We start from the raw sequence: 24,564 nt of genomic DNA on the forward strand, positions 1-24,564 counted from the left end.
CTGCATACACAGCAGTCCTATGTATATACTATATACTGCACATTGTATACTGCGTACTCAGCATGACAAGGATACTATCTACACATTATATGACACCTGGTACATGTACATACCCCATGACACCAAGTACACCAAGTACTACGTATATACTCTATTTATGACACTGAGTACCGTATGCACAGCATAAGTGACAAGAATACTCCCTACACACTATGTATGACATGCGGTACTATGTATACACCGTTGTATATGACACCAAGTACTTCGTATACACTGTATGAGACAACAGGTAGCGCTTGCGCACACAGCGTGACAAGGACAGTGTGTACACACAGCATATGACACTACGCACTATGTACGCACTGTATATGGCATTGGGTACTGTGTGCACACTGCATATGACACTCGGTACTGCATACACAGCTTAAGTGACGAGGATGCCGTGTACACACAGCATGACGCTGAGTACATACCGCATACAACCCCCCATAGGGCGCCGTGTAAAACGCCAGGTGCTGTGCACACACCGCAAAGCACACACACCACACACACCGCAAGCGCCTCCACAGCCTGACTCTGAAGAAAAGCGCGAGGGAGGACAGAGCAAAGGAAAGTTCGCGGCCGGCAGCCCCCAAGGAGCCCCCTCGTCCCAGCGCGGCCCGGCAGCTTCTCCCCAGGGCTCCGGCGGGAGGAGGGCGGCGGACCCCACGGGACAGTCCCGGAGGCCCGCGAGGACCCGTTGAGGCAGTGGCGGCCTCGCTCCCGGGGTCGCCCGCAGCCCCCCCCGACACCCAGGGACCCCCGTCTGGCCACGGTCGACCCTGCGCCGCGGCTCCCACCGCCCACGGCGCGCGGCCACCGCAAAGCGTCCTTTCCTCTCCGCCGTCCACACGCCGGGACCGCGCTGCCGCCGGCCCCACCGCGCACGGCCCGAGGCCTGGCCGGGCGGGAGGCGCGGGGCCCGGCGGGCATGCTCACGCGACTCCGCGGCTTCCCGGCCCGAGCAGGCCCCGCGCCGTCCTCCCGGGCCTCCGCCCCGCGCCGCCTCCGCGGCCGCCCACGGCGAGCGGGCAGCGGGCGGGCGGGCCGCGCCGACCCCGCAGGCCCCGCCGCCGCCCCGCGGGCCCCGCCGCCGGCCCGGCCCGGCCCACAAAGCTCCGCGCGGCCCGGCGCCGTCCGCTCCCGCCGCCGCCGCCTGGGAGGCCGCAGCCGGGCGGGCTCCGCAGCGCGGCCGCGCCCCCGCCACGGCCGCCCCGCCGCCCCGCCGCCGCCGCGAGGTCTCCCCACCATTATGCTCCGGCTCCGCCGCCGCCGCGCCGCGCCCGGCCCTCCCTCCGGAGCCGCCTCCTTCCCGCCGCCCGGCGCCTCTCGGGCCTGAGCCGGCGACGGGCGGGCGCGGGGGGCGGGGGGGACGCTCGGGCCGCCTCCTCCTCCTCCTCCGCGGCCTCCTCCCTCCTCCGGCTCCCCCGCCCGGACCCCGCCGCCGGCTCCGCGCAGGACCGGGGCGCGCGGGGCGCCATGTTGGCCGCGCGCCGCTCGGAGGACGCGGCGGTCGCGCCGGGCGAGGCCGGGGGGGCGCGGGCCCCGCCGCCCGCACTTACTGTGTGTCCTCGCGGGCGGCGGCCGGAGCCGCGGCGGGAAGTCGGGCGCCGCGGCCGGGAAAGTCGGCGTCCCCGCGGGCCGCTCACATGGCGCCGCCGCGCGGGCGGCCGCTCGTCCCTGCCGCCCGGCCGCCCGGAGCCGGCTGTGCCCGGCGGGGCGGTGCGCGGGGCCGACGCCGCGGGCCCCAGCGGCGGGCGCCGGGCTTGCGCGCGGCCGCCTCCCGCCCCGCCGGGGCCGTGCGCGCCGCTCCTACCTGGGCTCCGGCCGGGCTCCCGCGCCGCTGCCCGCAGCGCCTCAGCTGGTCCCGGCGCAGCCACACGCGCCCTCCGTCCCCACACGCGAAGGCGGCTGCGTGCGGCGCGCCGGGGCCGGAACGGGCGCCCCGCGAGCCCGTTCGGGGAGCATCGCCGGCGGGCGGGCGGGTGGCGTCCTCGGTGCGAGCGCGGCTGGGTCTGGAGGCGACAAAGCCAGCCACCTCCTTCTAACATCTTTTTAATCCGGCGTCAGGAGGAATTGCAGACAGGTGCTAGACTCCCGTTCCGTGCATAGGCAAACAGCACTTCAACAAGAACGGGACCAGCCCTTACCAATTTGGCAAGAGCACCGCAAATTTGCGTTCCAAGTAGGTTGTCTATCAAAGTCAGTCAGTCTGCATCTGACATCTAACGGGAGGAGATCCCGCACACCTGTGGTTCAAGAAAGTATCAGCCATAAACATACTTTTATAGCGCTCACATACTTTCCCCTCTTGTCCTCTCTCCCAGGAGTTTGGAAGGAAGACGTTTCGGCTAAGATGTCTTGTTCTCGTCATCAGTGGGCACGTGCACCTGTACTTAGTTTCAGTTACCAGCAGTCAAGTGAGGTCTGAAAATAGGCGAGTACAGTACAGTAAGTTATTTTGAGAGAGAGAGACCACATTCACATAACTTTTGTTATAGTATAGTGTTATAATTCTTCCATTTTATTATTATTGTTGTAAATCTCTTATTGTGTCTAATCTATGAATTAAACTTTATCATAAACATGTATGTGCAGGAAAAAATCATAGTATAAGTAAGGTTTGATAGTATCCTGGTTTCAGGCATCCACAGGGGGTCTTGGAACCCCCACAGGTTAAAGGGGAACCACTGTACCTGAGAATCATCAGAAAGAGACTGTTCTAGAAATTTTGGGAATCTAATCCAATTTATCAATTATCCTATTTGTAAGATTGAGCATGGAGAAGAATATCCAAAGCCCTAAAGCAATGGGGAAAACAATCACACACACACAAAGACAGATAAATTTGAGTATGTAAAACTTTATAAATCCTATATGTGAAAAACAAGTATAGTCCTACTCTAAAATATGCCCATAAGAAGTTTCTTCTAATACCCGTTCTCCTACTTTCTTTGTATAATAAAGACCGACTCAAATTTCTTAGGACTTGCTAAGATAGGGCCATGTTCACCGCTGTGTATAGTCGGAGTCTCTGGTTCGCTCATATCTAGCAACAGTAAGCTCATGCACTGGTGCCCCTGAAATGCTTTTTATTTATTTTGCCTTTGCTACTATGTTAGGTTTTATGGTTTTGTTTTGCATTAAGTGCTGAATTACAAAAGCATTGAGTATATATGTATGCTTTGAGAACATAGTCGTAAGTGTATGGTGTAGAATAGCTATGACAAGCTTCGGGAATATAGATGAACAGCACATCACAGGGAAATTGGTGAACAGAAAGTGTTGTGTTGTGGTATGATTATTAATGTGAACTAGTGAAGTAAAGACGTTCGTTTCAGTGGGACCCGGTGTTATACATTTATGGGGACTGAGGAACAAATACCATTTTTTCTACTTTAAAGTAATAGTAAATACATTTTCAACTTCTAAGAATGGTTTTTCAGTAACAAATTACCCTTGTAAGGTAGGGAAGACTGTACTAGTGAAAGTAAAAGTGTAATTATTAAGAACTAGACTACTGGTCTTTATTTAGAGCATCTCGCTCTGTCGCCCAGGCTGGAGTGCAGTGGTGTGATCATAGCTCACTGCAGCCTCGAGCTCCTGGCCTCAAGCCATCCTCCCACCTCAGTCTGCCGAAGTGCTGGTATTACAGACATGCCCCACCCCTCCGGCCTGTCCCACTAGTCTGTAAATATAAAAAGCTATACCACATCAATAAGATAAATACCAATATTCCCCTCCCCCCCAAAAAAAAGACAGGAGGCCATGGATAATTTACCGAACAAGAAATACAATCAATACTGACAAATATTCAAATTCACTAGTAATGAAATGACACAGTAAAACAACATAACGCTGCTTTTCTTCAAACAATAGAATTATTTTCTAACGTTAATGCTATCAAGGGTTAATGAAACGAACACTCATATAGTATAGGTAGGAAATACAATTGTTTTACATTCTTGAAATATATACCAAGAGGCTTAAAAAAATTTATGTCTTTGCTCCTAGAACTCCACATTTAAAAATCCATCCAAAAGATATCATTAAAAAAAAAAAAAAACAGGCAACAATATATGGACATTAGTGTTAATGCTGCTTCCTTTCCTAAAACCCTTCAACAATTTTCTACTGTGTTTGTTCTTTGGCTCACAAGTGCCAGCATTGTCAGTCCCCTACCTACCTCCTAACTTTAATTTCACTCCTGCCTCACTGACCCTTTTTCCATCTCAGGACAGCACAAAGTTTGTTCCCTCTTGGAATACCCTTCCTTATTTTCCCAGGGCTAATCCTACTCAACCTTCAGGTATCTGTTTAAATGTTACTTTTAGGGCTAGGCAAGGTGACTCACACCTGTAATCCTGGCACTCTGAGAGGCCAAGCTGAGAGGATTGCTTGAGGCCAGGAGATCAAGACCAGCCTTTAGCAAGACCCCATCTCTACAAATGTCACTTTTTACAAAAGGATCTTCCTGAGCTCCCAATTTAAAGTAGGTCCTCCTTGTGTTTTCCCTCATAACACAAGAAAATATGTAACACTACGTTGATCTTAGCACTGATAGACTGATGAGGGATCTGTTCTCCATGGCATACCCAGGCACCCAATACATACTGTTAAATGAAAAAGTACCACAGGTAAAATTGGTGTTCTCATTTGAAAGCAAAGCACTGTCAAGATTTTTGGTGGTTTTTTTTTTATATAACATAATATCAGTGGCTCTGTCACTCAGGTATTGTAGTCTTTCTTAATGCACATTAATTAAAACTACATGTTAATTGGATCATGTTTTACTTAGGTTAATAACTCAGGGCTGTGGAGTGAAGGATCTTGTGATACAGTTCTCCCAAGCCCTGAGAGGAGCAGTGTGATGTTCTCTCTGCCCATGGATACAAGTATAGATATATAACAGAGGTGTCATCTCTACTTGGGTTAATATTTTAAGCATATAAAAGCACTTTGAGCATGTCCACGTACATGACATTGCTGGTTAGCCCAGGGCATCCATTTACTGAGGAAAGCATCACTGTTGTCCCAGCCAGACTGGACCTCTACATAGTTGGAGAATATTCACCTCTTGAGATTCCGAGGATGAAATTTCCATCTATAGCAAGAGAATAGGATTGCAAGCATTTGTTGAGAGAAAATATGATTCTCTGTTATTTCTTCTCCATTTTTAACATATTTAGAAATGGGTCTGCCCTCGTAGACCACTGAACTTTACCACTCAAGGTGGGAAACTGGGATGAAGTTGGTGGAAGAGGAAAAATGAGGTGTGTAATTAATTGTCCAGGGTTAGGCATTTTCCCCAAATATGTAGAACTCAAATGTTTGGCACTCAGGACAGGCACTCAGAAATAGTTGATGAATTAATGAGTGAGGTGAATCACAATTTTTTGTTTATTCATTTGTATTTTGATATTAGGGTTGTACTCTGTCACCAAGGCTGGAGTGCAGTGGTGTAATCATAGCTCACTGCAGCCTCAAACTCCTGGGCTCAAGTGCTCCTCCTGCTTCAGCCTCCCAAGTAGCTGGGTCTACAGGCATGTGGCACCACACTCAGATGAATTTTTCTTTTTAAGACAGGGTCTCACTCTTTTGCCCAGGCTAGAGTGCAGTGGCATCATCATAGTTTACTACAACCTCAAACTACTGGGCTCAAGTGATTCTCATGCCTCAGCTTCCTGAGTAGCTGGGACTACATGTGCACTCCACCATTCCTGGCTAATGTTTTTTATTTTTTATAGAGATGGGGTCTCGCTCTTGCTCAGGCTGGTCTTGAACTCCTGAGCTTAAGTGGCCCTTCCTCCTCAGCCTCCCAGGGTGGTGGGATTACAGGCATGAGCCACTGCTCCCAGCCTAATTTTTTCTTATCTTTTGTAGAGACAGGGTTTTGTTATGTTGCCCAGGCTGGTCTTGAACTCCTAACCTCAAGTGATCTTCCCACCTCAGCCTCCCAAAGCACTGTCATTACAGGTGTGAGCCACCACACCTGGCCCATCATGATTTTTTTTTTGTAATATCAATAAAAATCAAGTGGAAATAAGATAAAAATGCAGCAATAGAAACTATTAAGTGAAAAGGAATGTAAAACTACATATGATTTCTATTTCATTAAATATTAGCACAAAAATATTATGGAAGAGAATGTTTAAAATGCATATTTTGGGGTTAAATATCTTCTTTTTAAAAATCATTGTTCATAGTCAGGAAAATTTATTAAAAATAGTGGCCTAAGAGATTGGTTGTTTGTTGCAGCTACTTTTTCATTCCCAAGCTCTGTAGCGAAGGAATGAATTATTGGTCTAAGCACACAGTGTTTAGAGAGAAGGGGGGAGGCCAAAATCTGAAGGAGAAAATGGACTCCTCAGCCAACTTCCTCCCCATATTTATTTCCAAGGACACGTGAAAAGGGTCAGGCTGCTTGTTAATTTTTTTTAACAACTTCCATACAGGTCAGCTGTTTTCAGGGGACCTTTGCACTCTGCAGACAAGCAGCTTCGGGCAGGCGTTTTCACCTGACCCTTCATTCACCTGCTCACGCTCTTTCCATCCATCCATCCTTCTAGGCCCAGCCCCTACAGTTGTTATCCATGTTTGGAACTACGTACCATGTAGCTATACTGAATTTTAAATAATATACGGTTTTCAGAAAATTACCAGTAAACTTAAGTTGTGCAAAATCTTATTTTCCACAGATTGTTACAGTTAGTGCATAGCAAGATTTGTGGCTACAATCTATATGTAGCTGACATCCCAGGATTTATGAAAAAGCCAAAAAATATAACTATTGGGCATTTGAAGCTAATAAAAATGAATGTAAAATAAGTGTGGGGACTCTTCACAGAAGCAGCTCATTTGTAAATGTGCTACTTATCAATAAGAGTAAACTCTAACCCATGTAAAGTGAGTTTAAGTAGTGATCACCTTGCATTCACTATGCTGTCACAACAGCAAGGTAGTGAGGTCTGAGGTGGACGCTCATTCTGTAAAGCAGATAAAAAGCAGACCGATGACTAGGAGGCTGTCCTCACGTGCTGCTCCTGCAGCTGTAACTGGCAGCTCTGAGATGCCCCAGGGCTCAGGGTTGCCCACTTTGAAATCCACCAATCAAAAAAGGAGATCAAGGGGTAAGGATATGTCTGTGTTCCGTTTTGTAAAAAGTATCATTTGCCAGGTGAGATACTCCCACAGCAACTAGCTGCTGGTAGTAAGGCAGGGACTGCTGTGATCACTGTGAGTGTGGACTGAGGCCACTCTGTCCCAGCACCCTGTGAAGCTCTGGCCTGTGGGGGCATGGCCACTGGGCTTGAGCACGTCACAACACGCTGCTGCCCTGGCCACCCCCTTCATCCACTAATATTGACTTTAAATGATACAGTGATTTCAAAAATTAAAACCACTGCAAAAGGACAAGACTTACACTTTAAGAGGCACCCCAAGGCACCTTAGATAATGGCAAGACTTGCTGTAAAGTATATTAAGTCACCCCAAGGTGACTTTGGGTAGACCCATGTTCACTGTTTATTATTCACCAAGCCCAGTACTTGGCCCCTGGCAGGCCAACACAAATCTGGGAATGAACACATGAATGAAGTGCATTTCAGAGGCAGACATAGCCTTACAGCTCCCTCCTCCAACTGCCACTTATCCAAAGAGCATTCCCTTACTCTTTTTTTTTTTTTTCCCGAGACTGAGTCTCGCTCTGTTGCCTGGGCTAGAGTGCCGTGGCATCAGCCTAGGTCACAGCAACCTCAAACTCCTGGGCTCAAGCGATCCTCCTGCCTCAGCCTCCCGAGTAGCTGGGATTGCAGGCATGCACCACCATGCCCTGCTAATTTTTACTATATGATTTTAGTTGTCCAGCTAATTTCTTTCTATTTTTTTTAGGAGAGACGGGGGGGGGGGGGGTCTCGCTCTTGCTAAGGCTGGTCTCGAACTCCTAAGTTCAAATGATCCACCTGCCTCGGCCTCCCAAAGTGCTAGGGTTACAGGTGTGAGAGCCACCATGCCCAGCCCCTCCCTTACTCTTCAACAAAGCACATGTTGAGACAAATAACCAAATGAAGCCATCTGCATCTCTTCAGGATTGATCATTTGATGGAAGTTTAAATTTGCTATCCGAGATGATGAGGCACAAAATATGAGGGGTCCCTCCAGCTGAGGCCCTGTCAGGTGAGGTCTTTTCAGGTGAGGCACCTCTCAGATGAGGCTCCTTTAGGTGAGGCCGCTCAGTGAGGCCTGCTCAGGTGAGGTCCTTTCAGTAGCTACGTCAGCTGAGGCCCCTTTCAGGTCAGGCCCCTCTCAGGTGAGACCCTCTTACCTGAGAACACTCAGCACAGGTCCCTGTCAGGTGAGTCCCCTTTAGGTGACGGAGGTCCTGCCAGCTGAGGCCCCTTTTACATGAGGCTCCTTTCTGATGAGGCCCTTAAAGGTGAGCCCCCCCCCAGGTAAGAACCCTCTTAGGTGGGGCCCTTTCAGCTCAGGGGCCTCCCCGTTTTTCTGAAAGACACAGGACACTGAGCCCATCTGAGTTTGAATTTCCAGATCCTGGCTCCGAAGACATTGAACTCGGAGTTTAACTGGTTCCCCAGCAAGGCCAGGAGGGGGTGCTCGCCACGTCACCCCCCCATGAGCACCGAGGGCTGCAGGACCGGGGGGGACCGGCAGGGGGCGGAGCCCCCGTCATGCCCCCCGGCTTTGCACAAGGCGTGAGAGGACGCAGTGCCGCCATGTTAGCCTTGCCGGCAGGTGCCACCTCCCTGCCGCCTGCCGGCCTGGCCTCAGACCCGAAGCCAGTGAGACCTCCTTGTCCTCACTCAGACGTGAGGCCCCGAGGGTGAGTTCAACCTTCCTGTCACAGCCCCACGGGCGCCGCCTTCCTGTCCGCAGCCGCCTGCCGAGGGGCGGCCGGTCCTCAGAGACCCGGGAGGGGCTCCGGGTGGACATTTGGAAACGGGGAACCCACAGTTTCCACCACACTGGGGTCCCCACGCCCAGGACGTGGTGGCCATGGGTGTGACGTCCACGCGGTGGCCTCTCCACCCTAATGGGGTATCAGACTCTGAGCTGGACGTGGGTCTGGCTCAGCCTCTGTGAGGGAGTTCGTTGTCATCTCTGTTTCACTGGTGGGGTGTTCAGGTGGTTGTTCATAAACGGAGTTTCCCTACAGTAATTTCCTCCTTCCAGGGAATGTGCCATCGCAGCGCAAAGTCCTCTGTGTCCTGCGTTCAGAGTCTCCAGCGTCATTGCTGTGTGAGGTCTGCTACTTCATGGTAAGTACTCCCGTGTGTTTTACCATGTGTTTTGCAGCAGCCACACGCTCCCAGGTCATCACCGTTAACCCCAAATCAGGAAATCCACCTTTCTCCCTGACAGTCCAATCCACCAGGCCTGTTTCACCGCCTTCCCCAACTGGGAGAAAAATGTGTCTTTCCCTTCAGTTCCAGTTTTCTTTTTTTGGAACTGTTTCTGAGACTGTCCCTCAGTTTCCCAGCCTTGGCAGATCTAAAGAGCAGAGAAGACTCCAGGGGGGGTGTGGGCAGCGCTTCCTCCTGAGCAGCACAGGACTGCCATGACCTGCAGACCCTGAGCGGTCCTGCCTGCTCCCTTCTCCCATGCGGTCTACCCCAGCTGCCTGCAGTCTACTCTGCTTTCATTTTTAGATGCACAGCAGGCTTTTGGTGTCTCAGGGCTTTTATTCTGGTTCTGTCAACGTGACCACACAGTAAACACCCTTAGCAAATTTTCTAAGGCTTTGCCCAGCTAGAGCCTTAAAGTCCCAGCAGTTTGTGGTATCTAACAGTTGAAAAGTTGATAATGTGATTTTTTCAAAAGATAAAAAAAATTATTATTTGGTATATCATGTGTAAGAATGACCTTCGATTTATATATAAACCAAGGAAATAGCAGCTAAACACAGACTTCATATTTCGGATAATGAGTAAACAAAAATTATATCTCACTGCCAAATGAATGGCAAATGGCCCAATTGATCATGGAAATTTCAAAAGAATTTACTGAACCACATGTTACCTTACTGTAATTCTCTAGCCGTGTGTGTGTGCGTGTGCGTGCACACCAGTTGCAAGGTATCTCAGGTTTGCACACTTATGTTTACATCACCAATCGATATAGTTAAGTGATAAAGCCCTGGTCCATATTATGACAATGTATATAAATGGTTGAAAGCACCTTTTAAAATTTCACCGTTTTTACCATTTGTAAATATATAATTCAATGGAATGTCATACATTGGCCATGTTGTGCAACCATCTATTTATTAATAGTACCAGATTTTTTTTCTTCCTCTGAAGGAAACTCAGAGCTCATTACAAAGTAACTTTCCTTTCCCTGTCCCCCAAGTCCCTGGCAAGCACTAATCTATTTTTCATTGCCGTGGATTTGCCTGCTCTGGACATTTCATACAAATGGACTCATATAATATGTGGCCTTTTGTGTCTGATTTCTTTCACTTAGGACATTTTCGAGGTTCATCCATGTTGTGATATACATCAGTACTTCATTCCTTTTTTCTGTAGGATTAAATACATACAGCATTCACCATTCTTAAGTGTACACTCCAGTGGCATGAACCACGTGCACATTGTTGTGTAACCATCTCCAGAATTTCTTTCATCTTCCCCAAGTGGAACCCTGTACTCATTAAACACCCACTTTGTATTTTCTCTTCCCGCAGCCCCTGGAAACTACTCCAGGTACCTCAAAAGTAGAGCATACTCTATTTGTCTTTGTGTGCCTGCGTTGTTTCCCTTAGCACGATGTTGTTAGGCATGTCAGAATTTCCTCTTTTTTAAGGCTGAATTATATTTCACTGTGTGGATGGACCACATTTTATTTATCTGCTCATCTGTCAGTGGACACTTGTGTTGCTTCCACCTTTTGGCACAGTGAATAATGCTGCCATGGACATGGGTGTTCAAGTCCCTGTTTTCAGTTCTTTTCAGTATATACCCAGAAGTGGAATCACTGTGTTGTAAGTGAATTCCATGCTTAATTTTTGAGATACTGCCATGTTGTGTTCCATAACAACTGCTCCATTTCAGTTTTCTTTTTCCTTTTTATGGCTGAAGAATATATCAGGTTATGATATACCTAATTTTGCTTATCCATCCATCTGTTGATGGACGTTTGGGTTGTTTGCACTTTTCAGCTATTGTGAACAAGGCTGCTATAAATATTCATGTACAAGTTCTTGTTTGAACACTTGCTTTCTAATCTTTGGAGTATATACCTTGGAGTGGAATTGTTGAGCTATGGTAATTCTGCATGTAAATTTTTGAGGGAAGATTCAACTAGTTTACACACAGCCTGTACCATTTTATGTTTCTACAAGCAATGTTTAAGGATATCCAGGATTTCTGTACCCTTGCCAACAGATATCTTTAATTTTTTTTTAACAATAGCCTTTTTAGTGTGTGTGAGTGGTTATGTCATTGTGGTTGGAATTTGAATTTCCATAATAACTAATAACGTGTAATATCTTCTTATGTGCTTATTGGCCAATTGCTTGTCTGAGTGTGTGTGTATGTGTGTGTGTGTGTAGTGTGTATTTTAAGCTCTTTATCCATGTTGTTATTTGGTTGTTTATCTTTTTCCTGTTCAGTCTTAAAAGCTACTTATATATTCTGGATAGCAGACCCTCATCGGATATATAATGTGCCTCTTTGGGTTGTCATCTTACTTTCTTGGTGGTGTCTTTGGATTTCCAAAGGTTTTTAATTTTGAGGAAATTTTCCTTACTGGCTGTGCTTATGGTATCCGTTCTAAGAAATCATTCTTATACCCAATGTTATGAAGGTTTTTCTTTATATTTTCTTCTAGGGTTTGTGTATTTACCTCTTACATTTTGGCCTGTGGACCATTTTGAGTTCAGTTTTTCTGTGTGGTATGATGTCAGGGTACAGTTTCATTCCTGTGCATCTGGATAGTTGTCTGACATCACTTGCGGAATTTAGGGACCTTGGGGCTTGTGCACAATCAATTGACCATAGAAGCATGAATTTATATCTGGACCCTCAGTTGAACTTCATTGATCTAAATGTGTACCTTCATGCCAGTATCATCCTGTTTTGATTGTTGTTGCTTTGTAGTAAAATTTTTTTTTTTTTTTTTTTTTTTTTTGAGACAGAGTGTCACTCTGTTGCCCGGGCTAGAGTGAGTGCCGTGGCGTCAGCCTAGCTCACAGCAACCTCAAACTCCTGGGCTTAAGCGATCCTACTGCCTCAGCCTCCCGAGTTGCTGGGACTACAGGCATGTGCCACCATGCCCGGCTAATTTTTTTTCTATATATATATTTTTAGCTGTCCATATAGTTTCTTTCTATTTTTTAGTAGAGACGGGGTCTCGTTCTTGCTCAGGCTGGTCTCGAACTCCTGAGCTCACACAATCCGCCCGCCTCGGCCTCCCAAGTGCTAGGATTATAGGCTTGAGCCACCGCGCCCGGCCTGTAGTAAAATTTAAGATTTAAAATTGGGATGTGTGAACCTCCAAGTTTGTCTTTCTTTTTCAAGAAGGTTTTGGTTATTTGTGTTCCCTTAAAATTCCATTTGAATGTTAGGATCAGTTTGCCCATTTCTGCTGAGAGGTCTTTTTGGATTTTTGTAGGGATTGCATTGGGTTTGAGATCAACTGTGCTGTATGGCCATCTTGAAACATTAAGTCTCCAGTCAATGAACGTGGAGTGTCTTGAAGGGCGGAGCTGGTGTCCCGAGCAGGTGTCCCCAGGACATCTGCACACTCCCGATGACAGCCCTCGCCAGGGAGCACACCCCGCGACCCACTGCTCGCCAGAACCAGGTGATGCGCGGGAGCCGGGCACGGCGACCATGCAGCCCGCTGCCGAGCGACCGAGGTCCGTGCCCTCGGGGCTCCAGTAGCTCCCATGCAGCCTGGGCAGGGATGAGCTGCAGCCTGAGCGGGAGGTCTGGGGAGGGTGCAGGGCGGGGCCGGGCGGGCCCGCGGGCATGGACAGCTGGGGGAAGGTCTCCTGGACGCGGGCATGCCGGGAACAGAAGTTCTCTAAAAAGGAGTCTGAAGAAAAGAGACTCATTCCAGAGACCCCGCCTTCCGTGTGATAGGGTGGCCGTTCCAGAGAGCACAGGGAAGGCTCAGGTCACACAGCGGAAGTTCCCGCCCAGGCTCCGGTCAGGTTCGTTATACAAATGAGGGATTCACTGGCTTGGTCCGATTGGTCAGTGTGGCTGAGTCTTGATTGGTCAGTGCAGCTTAGCCCTGATTGCTCAATGTGGCTGAGGCCTGATACGTCAGTGCTGCTGACTCTGATTGGTCAGTGCGGCTGAGTCCTGATTGGTCAGTGCGGCTGAGTCCTGATTGGTCAATGCGGCTCAGTCCTGATTGGTCAGTGCAGCTGAGTCCTGATTGGTGAGTGCAGCTGAGTCCTGATTGGTCAGGGAGACTGAGTCCCGATTGGTCAGTGAGGCTGAGTCTTGATTGGTCAGTGAGACTGAGTCCCGATTGGTCAGTGAGACTGAGTCCCGATTGGTCAGTGAGGCTGAGTCCCGATTGGTCAGTGAGGCTGAGTCCTGATTGGTCAGTGCCGCTGTGTCCTGATTGGTCAGTGCCGCTGTGTCCTGATTGGTCAGTTAGGCTGAGCCCTCATTGGTTAGTGAGGCTGAGTCCTGATAGGTCAGTGCAGCTTAGCCCTGATTGGTCAGTGAGGCTGAGTCCTGATTGGTCAGTGTGGCTGACTCTGATTGGTCAGCGAGGCTGCGTCCTGATTGGTCAGTGAGGCTGAGTCCTGATTGGTCAATGTGGCTCAGTCCTGATTGGTCAGTGCCGCTGAGTCCTGATTGGTGAGTGAGGCTGAGTCCTGATTGGTGAGTGAGGCTGAGTCCTGATTGGTCAGTGCAGCTGAGTCCCGATTGGTCAGTGAGGCTGAGTCCCGATTGGTCAGTGAGGCTGAGTCCTGATTGGTCTGTGAGACTGAGTCCTGATTGGTCAGTGAGACTGAGTCTGATTGGTCAGTGCAGCTGAATCCTGATTGGTCAGTGTGGCTCAGTCCTGATTGGTCAGTGAGGCTGTCTCCTGATTGGTCAGTGAGGCTGAGTCTGATTGGTCAGTGAGGCTGAAACCTCATTGGTCAGTGAGGCTGAGTCCTGATTGGTCAGGATGTCTGAGTCCCGATTGGTCAGTGTGGCTGAGTTCTTACTGGTCAGTGAGGCTGAGTCCTGATTGGTCAGTGTGGCTGACTCTGATTGGTCAGTGAGGCTGAGTCCTGATTGGTCAATGCAGCTCAGTCCTGATTGGTCAGTGATGTTGACTCCTGATTGGTCAGTGAGGCTGAGTCTGATTGGTCAGTGCGGCTGAATCCTGATTGGTCAGTGAGGTTGAGTCCTGATTGGTCAGTGTGGCTGAGTTCTTATTGGTCAGTGAGGCTGTGTCCTGATTGGTCAGTGTGGCTGACTCTGATTGGTCACAGCGGCTGAGTCCTGATTGGTCCATGCAGCTGAGGCTTGATTGGCCAATGTGGTTGAGTCTGATTGGAGTGCAGCTGAGTCCTCATTGGTCAATGTGGCTGTGTCCTGCTCTCGAGCCGGCCCTGGGAATTCACACAGGATGCCTGAGCCCACTCGGAGATCGGCCCTCAGGGCAAAGTGAGGCGTGAGGACCGAGCGCAGGTGCAAGTCCTGCCCTCGTGAGGACGGCCTTCTGGCGGGAGCACAGGTGGGAACACACAGGTAAGCGATGTCACGCTCTGGGGGAGCAAGTGCCCTCCCGCAGTGCCACAGGCCTGGACACTGCTGCCCTCGTCCCCACTGGGCTCAGACACCTGAACCGGCCTTGCCCACCAGCTCACGGGCCTTCCCTGCTCAGAAGAGGCCCCATGGAACCCACTGCCCAAAATGAATCTCCCTGGACCTTCCTGGCCACTCGCCTGCCTGAAACAAAACCCGTAGAAATGTGATCCAACACGTCACAGGCAGAGGGACAGCTGCCATGGCAGCATCAGAGCAGAGACACCAACAGAAAGACTGGAAATTGGGGCGCCAGTGAGGTGACAGCAACCTGGGCAAGGAGCCTGTGGGCAGGGTCAGGTCCTGTGCCTAGGACCACGTGCCTGTCACCAGCACCAAGGGCCTGTCACTATGACCAGGGGCCTTTCACTAGGACCAGGGACCTGTCACCATGACCAAGGGCCTGTCACTAGGACCAGGTTCCTGTCATTAGATCTGAGTTCCTGTCACTAGGACAAATCTTGTCACTAGGACCAGGTCTCTGTCACTAGGACCACGTTCCTGTCCCTGGGACCAAGGGCCTGTCACCAGGACCAGGTTCCTGTCACCAGCACCACGGTCTGTCACTATGACCAGGGGCCTTTCACTAGGATGAGGGACCTGTCACTAGGACAAAGTCTTGTCACTAGAACCAGGTCTCTGTCACTAGGACCAGGTCTCTGTTGCCAGGATCATGTCCCTGTCACTAGGACCAAGTCCTTGTCACTAGGACAAGGTTTCTGTCGGTAGGACCACGTTCCTGTCCCTAGGGCCATGTTCCTGTCCCTAGGAATAGAGGCCTGTCACCAGGACCAGGTTCCTGTCACTAGGACAAAGTCTTGTCACTAGGACCAGGGACCTGTCGCTAGGACCAGGTCTCTGTCACTAGGACCAGGTCTCTGTTACTAGGATCATGTCCCTGTCACTAGGGCCAAGTCCTTGTCACTAGGACAAGGTTTCTGTCAGTAGGACCACGTTCCTGTCCCTAGGGCCATGTTCCTGTCCCTAGGACCAGAGGCCTGTCACCAGGACCAGGTTCCTGTCACTAGGACAAAGTCTTGTCACTAGGACCAGGTTGTCACATGGGGATAACCCATCCCTGCGGATGAAGACGCTCTGTGACCTTGGCATCATGACCTTTACCCCTAAATCTTTATAACTCAGGTTCTCGGCTCGCCCTGCGTGTCTCTGCCTGGCAGCAACCAGCACCCTGTGTGTGGGTGCCCTGGCCTGGGCCCCTCTCACCGACCTCTTCCGTCTACGGGCAAAGCGTCAAGCACCTCGAGTGCGCCCTAGCCCAGGGAGCTGTGCGGGACAAGCTGTGTTGCCAGACCATTGAGAAACGGCTGGGGGGCTGCTGTGCTTGGCAGGAGCTTGTGTCTCCCGGCTGGTGACAGCCCCGGGCCCTGCAGGTGGGCAGGACTTCCTAAAGCGGGTCTTCCTGAGCCACTGCTGGGCCCCCTCCCCTCCCCCTCCCCGGGGGGGCTGCCGGCTCCTACGCCCCTCCGTGGTTCTCCGCGCAATGCTCCAGCCTCCGCGGGGCTGGCTTGGGGGCTGCGGTGCCGCCGGGACCCTTCCAATCTCTATCCCAAGCCCCGTCCAGGGTAGTGCCCTCCACCCGGAGGGTCAGCCTGCGGCCCTCCCGGAGTCCCTGGACCCTTCCTGGGGCCACCCCACGTCGTGTCCTCACCTCGGAGCACACCTTGAGCCCGTGCTGCTCACCATGACCAGGTGTGGTCGCAGACCGAGGGAGCACCTGCTGAGACAGACCCCACTCCTGGGCAGGCAACACCGGGCGTCTTGCCACCGCTGCAGGCAGGGACGGTTCGTGCGTCCTGGAGATGGAGGGGTCCCGAGGATCGGACGAGGCCTGGCTCTGCACAGACCGTGGGTTCGCCCAGGCCCTGGGGACAGCGCCCCTCCAGCCATCGCCCTCAGACTCAGAGCCGAGTGAAGGACATGCCCGTGGAGGCCCTGCGCCTGGCAGGACGTGACTGGACCCTCAGAGGCAGCCTGCCCAGCCCAGAGTGGGCAGGAGGAAAGGGCAGGAGCTCCAGCTCCTCCAGGTCTCCACGGAGGCAAGTCCTGCCAGGGCCCCAGACAGCCTCTCCAGAAAATGCCCTGGGCCCCATGATGGCCTGGTCCCTGGAAGCTGACAGGGGGCGGGGGAGAGGAGACGGGGACAGGAGGGGAACAGCCCCCAGCTGAGTCCAAAGCCAGCTGCGGCACCCGAGACGGAGGCCGGGCCCCGGGGCAAGGGGAGGCACCTGCCTGCCGCGCTTGGGCCACGGTTGCTCGGGGCTCTCGAGACCCCTGGTGGTCACAGTGAGGCCTGGGGACAGTGACACGGAAAGACCGCAGCAGTCTGGAGTCAGGGGAAGGAGGCTCCCTACTGCCCTTGATGGGAGCAAGTGGCCGGCACCCCTGAAGAACTCACCTCCCTGTGCTGCGTCCCTGAGCCCAGCGCTTCCCGGGTCCCCAGGGCCCGAGTGAACAGGCCCAGGGGAACAAAGGCCGTTCGGAGGCTGTGGACGCCCCAGGCGGCACCAAGCTCCCACACTGGGCGTTCTCAGCTCCTCTGTCACAGTCCAGTCGAGCGCAGGGGCCCTGGGGCGGTTGTCCGTGTTTCCAGTCACAGCAGGGCTATCCTCCGCCTCTCCTGGGGACACTCCATGTGAGTGGCCACTTGTCGTGGCTGCGGCCGCTGCCCCAGACAGGGAGAGCTTCCCAGGGCGGCACAGAGCGGCACTGGCTGTCTGTGCCTCCCCCGCACACCCAGCAGGAGCCACGGAAGCTCGAGCCGCTGTGAGCCACAGCGCTGTCCACGCACCCTGCGGGCACAGGCCACCCAGGGGCCAGGCACGGCCGGCCGGGCTGCTGAGCTCTAGCCCTGCCCGGGGGCCCGGCCTCAGGCTGCTCGCTGGCCCACAAGGTCACTGGGACGAGGTCTCTGACTCCAGTGAGGCCCCAGCCCCGCGAGGGTGCCGGGTGTGCCTGCCCTTCCTTCGGGCAACCTGGAGGCTGCAAAGGACGAAGCCCCGCAGGTCTCCTTCACTGTTCCCGAGGAAGTGAGAGGAAAAGGGCGGAGCTGCTGTCCCGGGCAGGTGTCCCCAGGACATCTGCACACTCCCGATGACAGCCCTCGCCAGGGAGCACACCCCGCGACCCACTGCTCGCCAGAACCAGGTGATGCGCGGGAGCCGGGCACGGCGACCATGCAGCCCGCTGCCGAGCGACCGAGGTCCGTGCCCTCGGGGCTCCAGTAGCTCCCATGCAGCCTGGGCAGGGATGAGCTGCAGCCTGAGCGGGAGGTCTGGGGAGGGTGCAGGGCGGGGCCGGGCGGGCCCGCGGGCATGGACAGCTGGGGGAAGGTCTCCTGGACGCGGGCATGCCGGGAACAGAAGTTCTCTAAAAAGGAGTCTGAAGGAAAGAGACTCATTCCAGAGACCCCGCCTTCCGTGTGATAGGGTGGCCGTTCCAGAGAGCACAGGGAAGGCTCAGGTCACACAGCAGAAGTTCCCGCCCAGGCTCCGGTCAGGTTCGTTATACAAATGAGGGATTCACTGGCGTGGTCCGATTGGTCAGTGTGGCTGAGTCTTGATTGGTCAGTGCAGCTTAGCCCTGATTGCTCAATGTGGCTGAGGCCTGATACGTCAGTGCTGCTGACTCTGATTGGTCAGCCAGGCTGAGTCCTGATTGGTCAGTGCGGCTGAGTCCTGATTGGTCAATGCGGCTCAGTCCTGATTGGTCAGTGCAGCTGAGTCCTGATTGGTGAGTGCAGCTGAGTCCTGATTGGTCAGGGAGACTGAGTCCCGATTGGTCAGTGAGGCTGAGTCTTGATTGGTCAGTGAGACTGAGTCCCGATTGGTCAGTGAGACTGAGTCCCGATTGGTCAGTGAGGCTGAGTCCCGATTGGTCAGTGAGGCTGAGTCCTGATTGGTCAGTGCCGCTGTGTCCTGATTGGTCAGTGCCGCTGTGTCCTGATTGGTCAGTTAGGCTGAGCCCTCATTGGTTAGTGAGGCTGAGTCCTGATAGGTCAGTGCAGCTTAGCCCTGATTGGTCAGTGAGGCTGAGTCCTGATTGGTCAGTGTGGCTGACTCTGATTGGTCAGCGAGGCTGCGTCCTGATTGGTCAGTGAGGCTGAGTCCTGATTGGTCAATGTGGCTCAGTCCTGATTGGTCAGTGCCGCTGAGTCCTGATTGGTGAGTGAGGCTGAGTCCTGATTGGTGAGTGAGGCTGAGTCCTGATTGGTCAGTGCAGCTGAGTCCCGATTGGTCAGTGAGGCTGAGTCCCGATTGGTCAGTGAGGCTGAGTCCTGATTGGTCTGTGAGACTGAGTCCTGATTGGTCAGTGAGACTGAGTCTGATTGGTCAGTGCAGCTGAATCCTGATTGGTCAGTGTGGCTCAGTCCTGATTGGTCAGTGAGGCTGTCTCCTGATTGGTCAGTGAGGCTGAGTCTGATTGGTCAGTGAGGCTGAAACCTCATTGGTCAGTGAGGCTGAGTCCTGATTGGTCAGGATGTCTGAGTCCCGATTGGTCAGTGTGGCTGAGTTCTTACTGGTCAGTGAGGCTGAGTCCTGATTGGTCAGTGTGGCTGACTCTGATTGGTCAGTGAGGCTGAGTCCTGATTGGTCAATGCAGCTCAGTCCTGATTGGTCAGTGATGTTGACTCCTGATTGGTCAGTGAGGCTGAGTCTGATTGGTCAGTGCGGCTGAATCCTGATTGGTCAGTGAGGTTGAGTCCTGATTGGTCAGTGTGGCTGAGTTCTTATTGGTCAGCGAGGCTGCGTCCTGATTGGTCAGTGAGGCTGAGTCTGATTGGTCAGTGCAGCTGAATCCTGATTGGTCAATGCGGCTCAGTCCTGATTGGTCAGTGAGGCTGTCTCCTGATTGGTCAGTGAGGCTGAGTCTGATTGGTCAGTGAGGCTGAAACCTCATTGGTCAGTGAGGCTGAGTCCTGATTGGTCAGGATGTCTGAGTCCCGATTGGTCAGTGTGGCTGAGTTCTTACTGGACAGTGAGGCTGAGTCCTGATTGGTCAGTGTGGCTGACTCTGATTGGTCAGTGACGCTGAGTCCTGATTGGTCAATGCAGCTCAGTCCTGATTGGTCAGTGATGTTGACTCCTGATTGGTCAGTGAGGTTGAGTCCTGATTGGTCAGTGTGGCTGAGTTCTTATTGGTCAGTGAGGCCGTGTCCTGATTGGTCAGTGTGGCTGACTCTGATTGGTCACAGCGGCTGAGTCCTGATTGGTCCATGCAGCTGAGGCTTGATTGGCCAATGTGGTTGAGTCTGATTGGAGTGCAGCTGAGTCCTCATTGGTCAATGTGGCTGTGTCCTGCTCTCGAGCCGACCCTGGGAATTCACACAGGATGCCTGAGCCCACTCGGAGATCGGCCCTCAGGGCAAAGTGAGGCGTGAGGACCGAGCGCAGGTGCAAGTCCTGCCCTCGTGAGGACGGCCTTCTGGCGGGAGCACAGGTGGGAACACACAGGTAAGCGATGTCACGCTCTGGGGGAGCAAGTGCCCTCCCGCAGTGCCACAGGCCTGGACACTGCTGCCCTCGTCCCCACTGGGCTCAGACACCTGAACCGGCCTTGCCCACCAGCTCACGGGCCTTCCCTGCTCAGAAGAGGCCCCATGGAACCCACTGCCCAAAATGAATCTCCCTGGACCTTCCTGGCCACTCGCCTGCCTGAAACAAAACCCATAGAAATGTGATCCAACACGTCACAGGCAGAGGGACAGCTGCCATGGCAGCATCAGAGCAGAGACACCAACAGAAAGACTGGAAATTGGGGCGCCAGTGAGGTGACAGCAACCTGGGCAAGGAGCCTGTGGGCAGGGTCAGGTCCTGTGCCTAGGACCACGTGCCTGTCACCAGCACCAAGGGCCTGTCACTATGACCAGGGGCCTTTCACTAGGACCAGGGACCTGTCACCATGACCAAGGGCCTGTCACTAGGACCAGGTTCCTGTCATTAGATCTGAGTTCCTGTCACTAGGACAAATCTTGTCACTAGGACCAGGTCTCTGTCACTAGGACCACGTTCCTGTCCCTGGGACCAAGGGCCTGTCACCAGGACCAGGTTCCTGTCACCAGCACCACGGTCTGTCACTATGACCAGGGGCCTTTCACTAGGATGAGGGACCTGTCACTAGGACAAAGTCTTGTCACTAGAACCAGGTCTCTGTCACTAGGACCAGGTTTCTGTTGCCAGGATCATGTCCCTGTCACTAGGACCAAGTCCTTGTCACTAGGACAAGGTTTCTGTCGGTAGGACCACGTTCCTGTCCCTAGGGCCATGTTCCTGTCCCTAGGAATAGAGGCCTGTCACCAGGACCAGGTTCCTGTCACTAGGACAAAGTCTTGTCACTAGGACCAGGGACCTGTCGCTAGGACCAGGTCTCTGTCACTAGGACCAGGTCTCTGTTACTAGGATCATGTCCCTGTCACTAGGACCAAGTCCTTGTCACTAGGACAAGGTTTCTGTCAGTAGGACCACGTTCCTGTCCCTAGGGCCATGTTCCTGTCCCTAGGACCAGAGGCCTGTCACCAGGACCAGGTTCCTGTCACTAGGACAAAGTCTTGTCACTAGGACCAGGTTGTCCCATGGGGATAACCCATCCCTGCGGATGAAGATGCTCTGTGACCTTGGCATCATGACCTTTACCCCTAAATCTTTATAACTCAGGTTCTCGGCTCGCCCTGCGTGTCTCTGCCTGGCAGCAACCAGCACCCTGTGTGTGGGTGCCCTGGCCTGGGCCCCTCTCACCGACCTCTTCCGTCTACGGGCAAAGCGTCAAGCACCTCGAGTGCGCCCTAGCCCAGGGAGCTGTGCGGGACGAGCTGTGTTGCCAGACCATTGAGAAACGGCTGGGGGGCTGCTGTGCTTGGCAGGAGCTTGTGTCTCCCGGCTGGTGACAGCCCCGGGCCCTGCAGGTGGGCAGGACTTCCTAAAGCGGGTCTTCCTGAGCCACTGCTGGGCCCCCTCCCCTCCCCCTCCCCGGGGGGGCTGCCGGCTCCTACGCCCCTCCGTGGTTCTCCGCGCAATGCTCCAGCCTCCGCGGGGCTGGCTTGGGGGCTGCGGTGCCGCCGGGACCCTTCCAATCTCTATCCTAAGCCCCGTCCAGGGTAGTGCCCTCCACCCGGAGGGTCAGCCTGCGGCCCTCCCGGAGTCCCTGGACCCTTCCTGGGGCCACCCCACGTCGTGTCCTCACCTCGGAGCACACCTTGAGCCCGTGCTGCTCACCATGACCAGGTGTGGTCGCAGACCGAGGGAGCACCTGCTGAGACAGACCCCACTCCTGGGCAGGCAACACCGGGCGTCTTGCCACCGCTGCAGGCAGGGACGGTTCGTGCGTCCTGGAGATGGAGGGGTCCCGAGGACCGGAGGAGGCCTGGCTCTGCACAGACCGTGGGTTCGCCCAGGCCCTGGGGACAGCGCCCCTCCAGCCATCGCCCTCAGACTCAGAGCCGAGTGAAGGACATGCCCGTGGAGGCCCTGCGCCTGGCAGGACGTGACTGGACCCTCAGAGGCAGCCTGCCCAGCCCAGAGTGGGCAGGAGGAAAGGGCAGGAGCTCCAGCTCCTCCAGGTCTCCACGGAGGCAAGTCCTGCCAGGGCCCCAGACAGCCTCTCCAGAAAATGCCCTGGGCCCCATGATGGCCTGGTCCCTGGAAGCTGACAGGGGGCGGGGGAGAGGAGACGGGGACAGGAGGGGAACAGCCCCCAGCTGAGTCCAAAGCCAGCTGCGGCACCCGAGACGGAGGCCGGGCCCCGGGGCAAGGGGAGGCACCTGCCTGCCGCGCTTGGGCCACGGTTGCTCGGGGCTCTCGAGACCCCTGGTGGTCACAGTGAGGCCTGGGGACAGTGACACGGAAAGACCGCAGCAGTCTGGAGTCAGGGGAAGGAGGCTCCCTACTGCCCTTGATGGGAGCAAGTGGCCGGCACCCCTGAAGAACTCACCTCCCTGTGCTGCGTCCCTGAGCCCAGCGCTTCCCGGGTCCCCAGGGCCCGAGTGAACAGGCCCAGGGGAACAAAGGCCGTTCGGAGGCTGTGGACGCCCCAGGCGGCACCAAGCTCCCACACTGGGCGTTCTCAGCTCCTCTGTCACAGTCCAGTCGAGCGCAGGGGCCCTGGGGCGGTTGTCCGTGTTTCCAGTCACAGCAGGGCTATCCTCCGCCTCTCCTGGGGACACTCCATGTGAGTGGCCACTTGTCGTGGCTGCGGCCGCTGCCCCAGACAGGGAGAGCTTCCCAGGGCGGCACAGAGCGGCACTGGCTGTCTGTGCCTCCCCCGCACACCCAGCAGGAGCCACGGAAGCTCGAGCCGCTGTGAGCCACAGCGCTGTCCACGCACCCTGCGGGCACAGGCCACCCAGGGGCCAGGCACGGCCGGCCGGGCTGCTGAGCTCTAGCCCTGCCCGGGGGCCCGGCCTCAGGCTGCTCGCTGGCCCACAAGGTCACTGGGACGAGGTCTCTGACTCCAGTGAGGCCCCAGCCCCGCGAGGGTGCCGGGTGTGCCTGCCCTTCCTTCGGGCAACCTGGAGGCTGCAAAGGACGAAGCCCCGCAGGTCTCCTTCACTGTTCCCGAGGAAGTGAGAGGAAAAGGGCGGAGCTGCTGTCCCGGGCAGGTGTCCCCAGGACATCTGCACACTCCCGATGACAGCCCTCGCCAGGGAGCACACCCCGCGACCCACTGCTCGCCAGAACCAGGTGATGCGCGGGAGCCGGGCACGGCGACCATGCAGCCCGCTGCCGAGCGACCGAGGTCCGTGCCCTCGGGGCTCCAGTAGCTCCCATGCAGCCTGGGCAGGGATGAGCTGCAGCCTGAGCGGGAGGTCTGGGGAGGGTGCAGGGCGGGGCCGGGCGGGCCCGCGGGCATGGACAGCTGGGGGAAGGTCTCCTGGACGCGGGCATGCCGGGAACAGAAGTTCTCTAAAAAGGAGTCTGAAGGAAAGAGACTCATTCCAGAGACCCCGCCTTCCGTGTGATAGGGTGGCCGTTCCAGAGAGCACAGGGAAGGCTCAGGTCACACAGCGGAAGTTCCCGCCCAGGCTCCGGTCAGGTTCGTTATACAAATGAGGGATTCACTGGCGTGGTCCGATTGGTCAGTGTGGCTGAGTCTTGATTGGTCAGCGCAGCTTAGCCCTGATTGCTCAATGTGGCTGAGGCCTGATACGTCAGTGCTGCTGACTCTGATTGGTCAGCCAGGCTGAGTCCTGATTGGTCAGTGCGGCTGAGTCCTGATTGGTCAATGCGGCTCAGTCCTGATTGGTCAGTGCAGCTGAGTCCTGATTGGTGAGTGCAGCTGAGTCCTGATTGGTCAGGGAGACTGAGTCCCGATTGGTCAGTGAGGCTGAGTCTTGATTGGTCAGTGAGACTGAGTCCCGATTGGTCAGTGAGACTGAGTCCCGATTGGTCAGTGAGACTGAGTCCCGATTGGTCAGGGAGGCTGAGTCCTGATTGGTCAGTGCCGCTGTGTCCTGATTGGTCAGTGCCGCTGTGTCCTGAATGGTCAGTTAGGCTGAGCCCTCATTGGTTAGTGAGGCTGAGTCCTGATAGGTCAGTGCAGCTTAGCCCTGATTGGTCAGTGAGGCTGAGTCCTGATTGGTCAGTGTGGCTGACTCTGATTGGTCAGCGAGGCTGCGTCCTGATTGGTCAGTGAGGCTGAGTCTGATTGGTCAGTGCAGCTGAATCCTGATTGGTCAATGCGGCTCAGTCCTGATTGGTCAGTGAGGCTGTCTCCTGATTGGTCAGTGAGGCTGAGT

The 24,564-nt window shown here is 54.2% G+C and overlaps 1 protein-coding gene and 1 long non-coding RNA gene across 5 annotated transcripts in view; one reads left to right on the plus strand and one right to left on the minus strand.

Annotated features, from left to right (window-relative positions):
• Nucleotides 1-2,211, minus strand: part of ZMYND11 (zinc finger MYND-type containing 11) — a 96,289-nt gene extending 94,078 nt beyond the window's left edge. For 2 of the 4 annotated variants that reach the window (XM_045530783.1, XM_045530778.1), the window contains exon 1: nucleotides 1,288-1,387. The gene's annotated coding sequence lies outside the window, so the exon portion shown is untranslated. Of the gene's footprint in view, nucleotides 1-1,287; nucleotides 1,388-1,855; nucleotides 1,912-2,189 lie in introns of those variants that run through there. The other 2 variants (XM_045530780.1, XM_045530779.1) reach the window with 2 other exon arrangements.
• A 17,956-nt stretch (nucleotides 2,212-20,167) lies between these two features.
• Nucleotides 20,168-22,172, plus strand: LOC123623349. The gene is made up of 3 exons (XR_006729839.1): nucleotides 20,168-20,287; nucleotides 21,488-21,735; nucleotides 22,109-22,172. It is a non-coding gene; the product is annotated as an uncharacterized LOC123623349 (long non-coding RNA).
• Nucleotides 22,173-24,564: the final 2,392 nt, after the last annotated feature.

This window comes from Lemur catta, chromosome 18 (genome assembly GCF_020740605.2).
Source record: "Lemur catta isolate mLemCat1 chromosome 18, mLemCat1.pri, whole genome shotgun sequence".
Taxonomy (NCBI): Eukaryota; Metazoa; Chordata; class Mammalia; order Primates; family Lemuridae; genus Lemur; species Lemur catta.